This window comes from Scyliorhinus torazame, unplaced genomic scaffold (assembly GCF_047496885.1).
Source record: "Scyliorhinus torazame isolate Kashiwa2021f unplaced genomic scaffold, sScyTor2.1 scaffold_161, whole genome shotgun sequence".
Classification (NCBI taxonomy): domain Eukaryota; kingdom Metazoa; phylum Chordata; class Chondrichthyes; order Carcharhiniformes; family Scyliorhinidae; genus Scyliorhinus; species Scyliorhinus torazame.
In genome coordinates, this window is record NW_027307888.1 from 209,098 (window position 1) to 223,090 (window position 13,993).

Genomic DNA, 13,993 nt, shown 5'->3' on the forward strand with positions numbered 1-13,993 from the left:
AGCGGGCAGTATAATCAAAGACCCTCCCACCCGGCTTACTCACTCTTCCAACTTCTTCCATCGGGCAGGAGATACAGAAGTCTGAGAACACGCACGAACAGACTCAAAAACAGCTTCTTCCCCACTGTTACCAGACTCCTAAATGACCCTCTTATGGACTGACCTCATTAACACTACACCCTGTATGCTTCACCCGATGCCGGTGTTTATGTAGTTACATTGTGCATCGTGGGCGGGATTCTCGACTCCCACGCCGAATTGGCCGCGCCGTCGAGGTTCACGACGGCGCGGAACGGCCCCGGTCATTGGGCCAGTATCGGGGCCGCGTCATCTACCCGCGCCAGGCCTTGTCGCCGCGTAAAAGCGGAGCCGCATAGATGACGCGGCCGGCGCCGCACAACGGGCGTCATCCGCGCATGCGTGTGGTTTCCGTCCTCTCTAAGTCCGCCCCACTAGAAGATGGCGGACGGATCTTGCGGGGCCGCGGAAGGAAGGAGGTCCTCCTTCAGAGAGGACGGCCCGACGATCGGTGGGCACCGATCGCGGGCCACCCCACATTCCAGGTAAAGCCCGGTGCAGGATCCCCCCTCGCCCCCCCACACAGGCCATCCCCTCAGCGTTCACGCACCGCCCACGACGGCAGCGACCAGGCGTGGATCGCGCCGGGGGGGAACCCGCCGTTTTGGCCTGGCCGCTCGGCCCATCCGGGCCTCAGAATAGCGGGGGTGCCGGAGAATCATCATTTTCGGTGTCTCCGGCGATTCTCCGGCCTGCGACCCGCGAAACTCGACCGGCCCGTTCCCGCCGCTTGGGAGAATCACGGGAGGGCGTCGGACCGGCGTCCCCGGAAATTTTGGCGGCCCAGGCGATTCTCCCACCCGCAGTGGGAGTGGAGAATCGCGCCCCCTGTGTTGCCCTATTATGTATTTTCTTTTATTCCCTTTTCTTCTCATGTACTTAATGATCTGTTGAGCTGCTCGAAGAAAAATACTTTTCACTGTACCTCGGTACACGTGACAATAAACAAATCCAATGCAATCTAGCCCACTGAGCTAAACCAGATGATGTGTTTGTCGAGATGCCTTTTGAACGCCGTTAATGTATCTGTTTCCACAGCCTCCCCTGGCAACACGTTCCAGACACTCACCACCCTCCGTGTAAAAAACCTGCCTCGCGCATCACCTCTAAACTTTGCCTCATGGACCTTAAACCTATGCCCCTGGTGACTGACCCCTCCACCCTGGGAAAGAGTGCCTGCCCATCCACTCTACCCATGCCCCTCAGAATCTTGTAGACCTCAACCTCCGTCTTTCTAATGAAAACAGTCCGAGTCTATTCAGCCTCTCCACATAGCTAACACCCTCCAGACCAGGCAACATCCTGGTAAACCTCCTCTGCACCCTCTCCAAAGCCTCCACATCCTTCTGGTAGTGTGGGGACCAGAATTGTGCGCAATATTCCAAGTGCGGCCTTACCAAGGTTCTATACAACTGCAGCATGACTTGCCAGTTTTTATACTCGATGCCCCGTCCAATGAGGGCAAGCATTCCGTCTGCTTTCTTGACTACCTTGTCCGCTTGTGTTGCCACTTTCAAAGATCTGTGGACCTGCACGCCCAGATCTCTCTGACTTTCTATATTACTAAGAGTTTTACCATTTACGGTATATTTCCCCTCTATGTTAGACCTACCGAAATGCACAACCTCACATTTGTCCGGATTAAACTCCATTTGCCATTTCTCTGCCCAAGTCTCCAACCTATCTCTGTCCTGCTGTATCCTCTGACAATCCTCAACACTATCTGCCACTCCACCCACCTTGGTGTCACCCGCAAACTTACTAATCAGACCGGCTACATTTTCCTCCAAATCGTTTATGTACACCACAAACAACAGAGGCCCCAGCACCGATCCCCGTGGAACACCGCGAGTCACAACCTTCCATTCAGAAAAACACCCGTCTACTGCTACCCTTTGCCTTCTATGACCGAGCCAGTTCTGTACCCATCTTACCACCTCACCTCTGATCCTGTGTGACTTCACCTTTTGTACCAGTCTGCCATGAGGCATCTTGTTAAAGGCTTTACTGAAGTCCATGTAAACAACATCCACCACCCTCCCCACATCAATCATCTTAGTCACCTCCTCAAAAAACTCGATCAAGTTAGTGAGGCACGACCTTCCCTTCACAAAACCAAGCTGCCTGTCGCTAATGAGTCCATTTGTTTCCAAATGGGTAGAAATCCTGTCCCTGAGAATTCTCTCCAATAATTTACCCACTACCGATGTGAGGCTCACCGGCCTATAGTTTCCTGGATCATCCCTGCTACCTTTCTTAAACAGCGGTACAACATTAGCTATTCTCCAGTCCTCTGGGAGCTCACCTGTAGCCAATGAGGATACAAAGATGTCAGTCAAGCCCCAGCAATTTCCTCCCTTGCTTCCCTCAGTATTCTGGGGTAAATCACATCCGGCCCAGGAAACTTATCTACCATAATATCTTTTAACAGACCCAATACCTCCTCCTGTTCGATGTTAACATGATCGAGACTGTCCACACATCCTACCCAAGAATCATCTTCCACAAAGTCCCTTTCTTTAGTGAACATTGATGCAAAGTATTCATTTAGTACCTCGTCCATTTCCTCTGGATCTACACATAGATTCCCCCCACTGTCCTTCAGTGGTCCAATCCTTCCCCTGGCCACCCTCCTGCTTTTTACATATGAATAAAAAGCTTTGCGATTCACCTTAATGCTACTTGCCAAAGACTTTCCATGACCCCTCCTCGCCCTCCTAATTTCCCGCTTCAGTACCGTCCTATTTTCTTCATTCTCCTCAAGGGTTTTGACTGTCCCCACCCTTCTAGACCGTACAAAAGCCTCCTTTTTCTTTTTGACGAGGTTCACAATATCCCTCGTTATCCAAGGCTCCCTAAACTCCCCATACTTATCCTTTGTTCTCTCAGGAACGTTACTTTCCTGAATCCTAATCAATTGAAAGACTCCCAAATGTCTGATGTTGATTTACCCTCCAACAGCCGCACCCAATCCTAATTCTTCAATTCCTGTCTAATGTTATCGGAATTTGCCTTTCCCCAGTTCAGCACCTAAACCCGAGGGTTACCCTCATCCCTGTCCAAAATGTTCCCCGACTGAAACCTCAGCCACCTGTCCAGACTCATTCCCCAATACCAGGTCCAATACCGCCCCTTCCCGAGTTGGACTATCTACATATTGCATCAAGAAGCCTTCCTGGATACACCTTACAAACTCTGCCCCATCCACACCCCGAGCACTAAGTGAGTCCCAGTCAATATTGGGGAAATTAAAATCCCCGACAACAGCAACTCTGTTACTTTTGCACCTTTCCAAAATCTCTCCCATGTGCTCCTCTATCTCTCGCTGGCAGTTGGGGGGCCTGTAATAAACCCCCAACATTGTGATTGCCCCTTGTTGTTCCAAAGCTCTATTGTGTGAACCCTCCGAGGTGTCCTCCCGCAGTACGGCGATAATATTCTCCTGAACCAGTAATGCTCCTCCCCACCCCTTTTACATCCCCCTCTATCTCTCCTGAAGCGTCTCTATCCTCCCAACGTTCAGCTGCCAATCCTGTCCTTCCTCTAACCCCGTTTCTGTGATAGCTACATCATAATTCCAATAACTAATCAGTCGGCCTTACCCGCTATACCTCTGGCATTGAAACAAATACATTTGAGCAGACAGGGTGAAGTTGTTCTTTAAATTTTGAGGCTTTATTTCCCCTTCAGCTATTACACCTTCTAAGTTAGTGCTCTGGTTCCCACCCCACTGACAGACAAAACTCCAACAAACCTAGATAACCGAATCACGAACCTGGATAACCAAATCACTGACCCGGATAACCAAATCACTGACCCGGATAACCGAATCACTAACCCAGATAATCAAATCACTAACCCGGATAACCAAATCACTAACCCAGATAATCAAATCACTAACCCAGATAATCAAATCACTAACCCGGATAACCAAATCACGAACCTGGATAACCAAATCACTAACCTGGATAATCAAATCACTAACCCGGATAACCAAATCACTAACCCAGATAACCAAATCACGAACCTGGATAACCGAATCACGAACCTGGATAACCAAATCACTGACCCGGATAACCAAATCACTAACCCGGATAACCAAATCACTAACCCAGATAACCAAATCACGAACCTGGATAACCAAATCACTAACCTGGATAACCAAATCACTAACCCAGATAATCAAATCACTAACCCGGATAACCAAATCACTAACACAGATAACCAAATCACTAACCCGGATAACCAAATCACTAACACAGATAACCAAATCACTAACCCAGACAACTGAATCCCAACCCAGATAACTGAATCACAAACCCAGACAACCAAATGACTCACTCAGATAACCAAATCACTAACCCAGATAACCAAATCACTAACCCAGATAACCAAATCATTAACCCAGATAACCAAATCTCTAACACAGATAACCAAATCACTAACCCGGATAACCAAATCATTAACCCAGATCACCAAATCTCTAACCCAGATAACCAAATCACTAACCTGGATAACCAAATAACTAACCCGGATAACTGAATCACTAACACAGATAACCAAATCACTAACCCAGATAACCAAATCACTAACCTGAAAACTGAATCGCTAACCCAGATAACCAAATTACTAACCCAGATAACCAAATCACTAACCCAGATAACCGAATCACTAACCCAGGTAACAGAATCACAAACCCAGATAACCGAATCACTAACCCAGAAAACGAAATCCCGGGAACTACAGGCCGGTGAGCCTTACTTCAGTGGTAGGGAAATTACTGGAGAGAATTCTTCGAGACAGGATCTCCTCCCATTTGGAAGCAAATGGACATATTAGTGAGAGGCAGCATGGTTTTGTGAAGGGGAGGTCGTGTCTCACTAACTTGATAGAGTTTTTCGAGGAGGTCACTAAGATGATTGATGCAGGTAGGGCAGTGGATGCTGTCTATATGGACTTCAGTAAGGCCTTTGACAAGGTCCCTCATGGTAGACTAGTACAAAAGGTGAAGTCACATGGGATCAGGGGTGAGCTGGCAAGGTGGATACAGAACTGGCTAGGCCATAGAAGGCAGAGAGTAGCAATGGAAGGATGCTTTTCTAATTGGAGGGCTGTGACCAGTGGTGTTCCACAGGGATCAGTGCTGGGACCTTTGCTCTTTGTAGTATATATAAATGATTTGGAGGAAAATGTAACTGGTCTGATTAGTAAGTTTGCAGACGACACAAAGGTTGGTGGAATTGCGGATAGCGATGAGGACTGTCGGAGGATACAGCAGGATTTAGATTGTCTGGAGACTTGGGTGGAGAGATGGCAGATGGAGTTTAATCTGGACAAATGTGAGGTAATGCATTTTGGAAGGTCTAATGCAGGTAGGGAATATACAGTGAATGGTAGAACCCTCAAGAGTATTGAAAGTCAAAGAGATCTAGGAGTACAGGTCCACAGATCACTGAAAGGGGCTACACAGGTGGAGAAGGTAGTCAAGAAGGCATACAGCATGCTGGCCTTCATTGGCCGGGGCATTGAGTATAAGAATTGGCAAGTCATGTTGCAGCTGTATAGAACCTTAGTTAGGCCACGCTTGGAGTATAGTGTTCAATTCTGGTCGCCACACTATCAGAAGGATGTGGAGGCTTTAGAGAGGGAGCAGAAGAGATTTACCAGAATGTTGCCTGGTATGGAGGGCATTAGCTATGAGGAGCGGTTGAATAAACTCGGTTTGTTCTCACTGGAACGAAGGAGGTTGAGGGGAGACCTGATAGAGGTATACAAAATTATGAGGGGCATAGACAGAGTGGATAGTCAGAGGCTTTTCCCCAGGGTAGAGGGGTCAATTACTAGGGGGCATAGGTTTAAGGTGAGAGGGGCAAGGTTTAGAGTAGATGTACGAGGCAAGTTTTTTACGCAGAGGGTAGTGGGTGCCTGGAACTCGCTACCAGAGGAGGTGGAAGAAGCAGGGACGATAGTGACATTTAAGGGGCATGGGAATAGAGGGATACGGACCCAGGAAGTGTAGAAGATTGTAGTTTAGTCGGGCAGCATGGTCGGCATGGGCTTGGAGGGCCGAAGGGCCTGTTCCTGTGCTGTACATTTCTTTGTTCTTTGTTCTTTGAAATCAGTAACCCGGATAGCTGAATCACTAACCCAGATGAGCAAATCTCTAACCCAGATAACCGAATCACTAACCCAGGTAACCGAATCACTAACCCGGATAACCAAATCACTCACCCAGATAACCAAATCACTAGCCCATAAAATCAAATCAGTAATCCAGAAAACCGAATCACTAACCCAGGTAACCAAATCACTAACCCAGATAACTGAATCACTAACCCAGATAACAAAATCATTAACCCAGATAACCGATCACTAACCCAGGTAACGGAATCACTAACCCAGATAACGGAATCACCATCCCAGGTAACCAAATCACTAACCCAGATAGCTGAATCACTAGCCCAGATAACCAAATCACTAACCCAGGTAACGGAATCACTAACCCAGATAACCGAATCACTAACCCAGAAAACCGAATCACTAACCCAAGTAACGGAATCATTAGCCCGGATAACTGAATCAATAACCCAGATAAACAAATCACAAACCCAGACAATGAAATCTCTAACCCAGGTAACTGAATCACTAACCCAGGAAACCGAATCACTAATGCCGATAAACAAAACATTAACCCAGATAACCAAATCACTAACCTCGATAACCAAATCACTAACACAGATAACAGAATCTCTAACACAGATAACCAAATCACTAACCCAGATAACTGAATCACTAACCCAGAAAACCGATCAACTAACCCAGATAACCAAATCTCTAACTCAGATAACTGAATCACTAACCCAGATAACCGAATCTCTAACCCAGAAAACAGAATCGCTAGCCCAGATAACCAATCACTAACCCAGATAACTGAATTACTAACCCAGATAACCAAATCACTAACACAGGTAACCAAATCACTAAACCAGATAGCTAATACGCTAACCCATATAACCAAATCACTAACCCAGATAACTGAATCTCTAACCCAGATAACGAAATCCCTAACCCAGATAATCGAGTCACTAACTCAGATAAACAGTAACCCAGATAACCAAATCACTAACCTCGATAACCAAATCACTAACACAGATAACTGAATCTCTAACACAGATAACCAAATCACTAACCCAGATAACTGAATCACTAACCCAGAAAACCGATCAACTAACCCAGATAACCAAATCTCTAACTCAGATAACTGAATCACTAACCCAGATAACCGAATCTCTAACCCAGAATACAGAATCGCTAACCCAGATAACCAATCACTAACCCAGATAACTGAATTACTAACCCAGATAATCAAATCTCTAACCCAGGTAAACAAATCTCTAACCCAGATACAGAATCGCTAACCCAGATAACTGATTATTAACCCTGAATAACAAATTACTCACCTGGATAACCAAATAACTAATCCAGATAACCAAATCACTAACCCAGATAACTGAATCACTAACCCAGATAACTGAATCACTAACCCAGATAACCGAATCACTAAACCAGACAACTGAATCCTCAACCCAGATAACCAAATCACTAACACAGGTAACTGAATCACTAACCAGAAAAACCAAATTTCGAACTCAGATAACTGAATCACTAACTCAGATATCCAAATCACTAACCCAGATAACAAAATTCCTACTGATATAACCAAATCTCTAACCTGGATAACCGAATCACTAAACCGGATAACCAAATCATGAAACCAGATAGGAAATCACTAACCCAGATAACTGAATCACTAACCCAGATAACCACATCACTAACCCAGAGAACCGAATCTCTAACCCAGATAACCGATTCACTAACCCGGAGCTGCTGCAGGGCATTCTGGAGGGCAAGGGTGAACAGCCAGCTGTCGTGGTGCATATAGGCACCAACGATATAGGTAAAAAACGGGAAGAGGTCCTACAAGCTGAATTTAGGGAGTTAGGAGTTAAACTAAAAAGTAGGACCTCAAAGGTAGTAATCTCAGGATTGCTACCAGTGCCACGTGATAGTCAGAGTAGGAATGACAGGATAGCTAGGATGAATACGTGGCTTGAGAGATGGTGCAAGAGGGAGGGTTTCAAATTCCTGGGACATTGGGACCGGTTCTGGGGGAGGTGGGACCTGTACAAATCGGACGGTCTGCATCTGGGTGGGACCGGAACCAATGTTCTCGGGGGTGTGTTTGCTAGTGCAGTTGGGGAGGGTTTAAACTAATGTGGCAGGGGATGGGAACCGATGTAGGAAGTCAGTGGGGACAGAAACAAAAGGCAGGAAGGGAGAGTGTGTAAAGCATGACCAGAGAAAGCAGGGCAGAGAGCAAGGAAGGTATCCATTAAACTGCATTTATTTCAATGCAAGGGGCCTGACGGGCAAAGCGGATGAACTCAGGGCATGGATGGGCACATGGGACTGGGATATTATAGCTATGACTGAAACATGGCTAAGGGAGGGGCAGGACTGGCAGCTCAATGTTCCGGGGTACAGATGCTATAGAAAGGATAGAACAGGAGGTAAAAGAGGAGGGGGAGTGGCGTTTTTGATTAGGGAGAACATCACAGCAGTACTTAGAGGGGATATATCCGAGGGTTCGCCTACTGAGTCTATATGGGTGGAACTGAAAAATAAGAAGGGAGGGATCACCTTGGTAGGACTGTACTACAGGCCCCCAAATAGTCAGCGGGAAATTGAGGAGCAAATATGTAAGGAGATTACAGATAGCTGCAAGAATAATAGGGTGGTAATAGTAGGGGACTTTAACTTTCCCAACATTGACTGGGACAGCCATAGCATTAGGGGCTTGGATGGAGGGAAATTTGTTGAGTGTATTCAGGAGGAATTTCTCATTCAGTATGTGGATGGACCGACTAGAGAGGGGGCAAAACTTGACCTCGTCTTGGGAAATAAGGAAGGGCAAGTGACAGAAGTGCTAGTGAGGGATCACTTTGGGACAAGTGACCATAATTCCATTAGTTTTAAGATAGCTATGGAGAATGATAGGTCTGGCCCAAGAGTTAAAATTCTTAATTGGGGCAAGGCCAATTTTGATGGTATCAGACAGGAACTTGCAGAGGTAGATTGGGGGAGACTGTTGGCAGGCAAAGGGACGGCTGGTAAATGGGAGGCTTTTAAAAATGTGTTAACCAGGGTGCAGGGTAAGCACATTCCCTTTAGAGTGAAGGGCAAGGCTGGTAGAAGTAGGGAACCCTGGATGACTCGAGATATTGAGACTCTGGTCAAAAAGAAGAAGGAGGCATATGACGTACATAAGCAACTGGGATCAAGTGGATCCCTTGAAGAGTATAGAGATTGTCGAAATAGAGTTAAGAGGGAAATCAGGAGGGCAAAAAGGGGACATGAAATTGCTTTGGCAAATAATGCAAGGGAGAATCCAAAGAGATTCTACAGATACATAAAGGGGAAAAGAGTAACTAGGGACAGAGTAGGGCCTCTTAAGGATCAACAAGGGCATCTATGTGCAGAGCCACAAGAGTTGGGTGAGATCCTGATGAATATTTCTCATCGGTATTCACGGTGGAGAAAGGCATGGATGTTAGGAAACTAAGGGAAATAAATAGTGATGTCTTGCGAAGTGTGCATATTACAGAGGAGGAGGTGCTGGAAGTCTTAAAGCGCATCAAGGTAGATAAATCCCCGGGACCTGATGAAATGTATCCCAGGGTGTTGTGGGAGGCTAGGGAGGAAATTGCGGGTCCCCTAACAGAGATATTTGAATCATCGGCAGCCACAGGTGAGGTGCCTGAAGATTGGAGAGTGGCGAATGTTGTGCCCTTGTTTAAGAAGGGCAGCAGGGAAAAGCCTGGGAACTACAGACCGGTGAGCCTAACGTCTGTAGTAGGTAAGTTGCTAGAAGGTATTCTGAGAGACAGGATCTACAAGCATTTAGAGAGGCAAGGACAGATTCGGGGCAGTCAGCATGGCTTTGTGCGTGGAAAATCATGTCTCACAAATTTGATTGAGTTTTTTGAGGGGGTGACCAAGAAGGTAGATGAGGGCAGTGCAGTAGACGTTGTCTACATGGACTTTAGCAAAGCCTTTGACAAGCTACCGCATGGTAGGTTGTTGCCGAAGGTTAAGGCTCACGGGATCCAGGGTGAGGTTGCCAATTGGATTCAAAATTGGCTGGACGACAGAAGGCAGAGGGTGGTTGTAGAGGGTTGTTTTTCAAACTGGAGGCCTGTGACCAGTGGTGTGCCTCAGGGATCGGTGCTGGGTCCACTGTTATTTGTGATTTATATTAATGATTTGGATGAGAATTTAGGAGGCATGGTTAGTAAGTTTGCAGATGACACCAAGATTGGTGGCACAGTGGATAGTGAAGAAGGTTATCTAGGATTGCAAAGGGATCTTGATCAATTAGGCCAGTGGGCCGACGAATGGCAGATGGAGTTTAATTTAGATAAATGTGAGGTGATGCATTTTGGCAGATCGAATCAGGCCAGGACCTACTCAGTTAATGGTATGGCGTTGGGGAGAGTTATAGAACAAAGAGATCTCGGAGTACAGGTTCATAGCTCCTTGAAGGTGGAGTCGCAGGTGGACAGGGTGGTGAAGAAGGCATTCGGCATGCTTGGTTTCATTGGTCAGAACATTGAATACAGGAGTTGGGACGTCTTGTTGAAGTTGTACAAGACATTGGTACGGCCACACTTGGAATACTGTGTGCAGTTCTGGTCACCCTATTATAGGAAGGATATTATTAAACTGGAAAGAGTGCAGAAAAGATTTACTAGGATGTTGCTGGGACTTGATGGTTTGAGTTATAAGGAGAGGCTGGATAGACTGGGACTTTTTTCCTTGGAGCGTAGGAGGCTTAGGGGTGATCTTATAGAGGTCTATAAAATAATGAGGGGCATAGATAAGGTAGATAGTCAACATCTTTTCCCAAAGGTAGGGGAGTCTAAAACTAGAGGGCATAGGTTTAAGGTGAGAGGGGAGAGATTCAGAAGGGCCCAGAGGGGCAATTTCTTCACTCAGAGGGTAGTGACTGTCTGGAATGGGCTGCCAGAGGTAGTAGTAGAGGCGGGTACAATTGTGTCTTTTAAAAAGCATTTAGATAGTTACATGGGTAAGATGGGTATAGAGGGTTATGGGCCAAGTGCGGGCAACTGGGACTAGCTTAATGGTAAAAACTGGGCGGCATGGACTGGTTGGGCCGAAGGGCCTGTTTCCATGCTGTAAACTTCTATGATAACCCAGATAAATGATTATTAACCCAGATTACCAAATCACTAACCAGGATAACCAAATCACTAACTCAGATAACTGAATCATTAACCCAGATAACCGAATCCCTAACCTGGATAACCAAATCTCTAACCCAGATAACCGAATCACTAACCCAGATAAATGATTGTTAACCCAGATAATCAAATCACTAACACGGATAACCAAATCATTAACTCAGATAACTGAATCACTAACCCAGATAACTGAATCACTAAGACAGATAACCAAATAACTAACTCCGATCGCCAAAACACTAACCCAGATAACCAAATCACTAACCCAGATAACTGAATCTCTAACCCAGATAAGCAAATCCCTAACCCAGATACCTGAATCGCTAACCCAGATAACTGAATCGCTGACACAGATAACCGAATCACTAAGCAAGATAATCAAATCACTAACCCAGACAACTGATTCGCTAACCCAGATAACCAACTCCCTAACCCAGATAACTGAATCGCTAACCCAGATAACTGAATCACTGACACAGATAACCGAATCACTAACCCAGATAATCAATTCACTAACCCAAATAACTGAATCACTAACCCAGATAATCAAATCACTAACCAAGATAACCGAATCACTAACCCCGCAATCTGAATCTCTAACACAGATAACCAAATCACTAACCCCCATAACCAAATCTCTAACCCAGATAACAAAAGCACTAACACAGATAACCAAATGACTAACTCAGATAACCAAAACACAAACCCAGATAACCAAATCTCTAACCCAGGTAACCAAATCACTAACCCAGATAACTGAATCACTAACCCAGATAACCAAATCACTAACCCAGGTAACGGAATCACTAACCCAGATAACCGAATCACTAACCCAGGTAACCAAATCACTAACCCAGATAACCGAATCACTAACCCAGGTAACGGAATCACTAACCCAGATAACCGAATCACTAACCCAGATAACCGAATCATTAACCCAAGTAACGGAATCACTAGCCCAGATAACCGAATCACTAACCCAGGTAACGGAATCACTAACCCAGATAACCGAATCACTAACCCAGATAACCGAATCATTAACCCAAGTAACGGAATCACTAGCCCAGATAACTGAATCAATAACCCAGATAACCAAATCACTAACCCAGATAATCGAATCTCTAACCCAGGTGACCGAATCATTAACCCAGGTAACCGAATCACTAATGCGGATAAACAAAACACTAAACCATATAACCAAATCACAAGCCCAGAAAACCAAATCACTAACACAGAAACTGAAATTTAACCCAGATAACTGAATCTCTAACTCAGATAACTGAATCATTAACCCAGATAAGCAAATCACTAACCCGGATAAGCAAATCACTAACCCAGATAACCGATTCACAAACCCTGAGAACTGATTATTAAACCAGGTAACCAAATCAATAACCCGGATAACCAAATCACCAACTCAGATAACTGAATCACTAACCCAGATTACCAAATCACTAACCCTGATAATTGAATCCCTAACTCAAAAGAACAAAGAACAAAGAAATGTACAGCACAGGAACAGGCCCTTCGGCCCTCCAAGCCCGTGCCGACCATACTGCCCGACTAAACTACAATCTTCTACACTTCCTGGGTCCGTATCCCTCTATTCCCATCCTATTCATATATTTGTCAAGATGCCCCTTAAATGTCCCTATCGTCCCTGCTTCCACTACCTCCTCCGGTAGTGAGTTCCAGGCACCCACTACCCTCTGCGTAAAAAACTTGCCTCGTACATCTACTCTAAACCTTGCCCCTCTCACCTTAAACCTATGCCCCCTAGTAATTGACCCCTCTACCCTGGGGAAAAGCCTCTGACTATCCACTCTGTCTATGCCCCTCATAATTTTGTAGACCTCTATCAGGTCGCCCCTCAACCTCCTTCGTTCCAGTGAGAACAAACCGAGTTTATTCAATCGCTCCTCATAGCTTATGCCCTCCATACCAGGCAACATTCTGGTAAATCTCTTCTGCACCCTCTCTAAAGCCTCCACATCCTTCTGGTAGTGTGGCGACCAGAATTGAACACTATACTCCAAGTGTGGCCTAACTAAGGTTCTATACAGCTGCAACATGACTTGCCAATTCTTATACTCAATGCCCCGGCCAATGAAGGCAAGCATGCCGTATGCCTTCTTGACTACCTTCTCCACCTGTGTTGCCCCTTTCAATGACCTGTGGACCTGTACTCCTAGATCTCTTTGACTTTCAATACTCTTGAGGGTTCTACCATTCACTGTATATTCCCTACCTGCATTAGCCCTTCCAAAATGCATTACCTCACATTTGTCCGGATTAAACTCCATCTGCCATCTCTCCGCCCAAGTCTCCAGACAATCTAAATCCTGCTGTATCCTCTGACAGTCCTCATCGCTATCCGCAATTCCACCAACCTTTGTGTCGTCTGCAAACTTACTAATCAGACCAGTTACATTTTCCTCCAAATCATTTATATATACTACAAACAGCAAAGGTCCCAACACTGATCCCTGTGGAACACCACTGGTCACAGCCCTCCAATTAGAAAAGCATCCCTCCATTGCTACCCTCTGCCTTCTATGGCCTAGCCAGTTCTGTATCCACCTTGCCAGTTCACC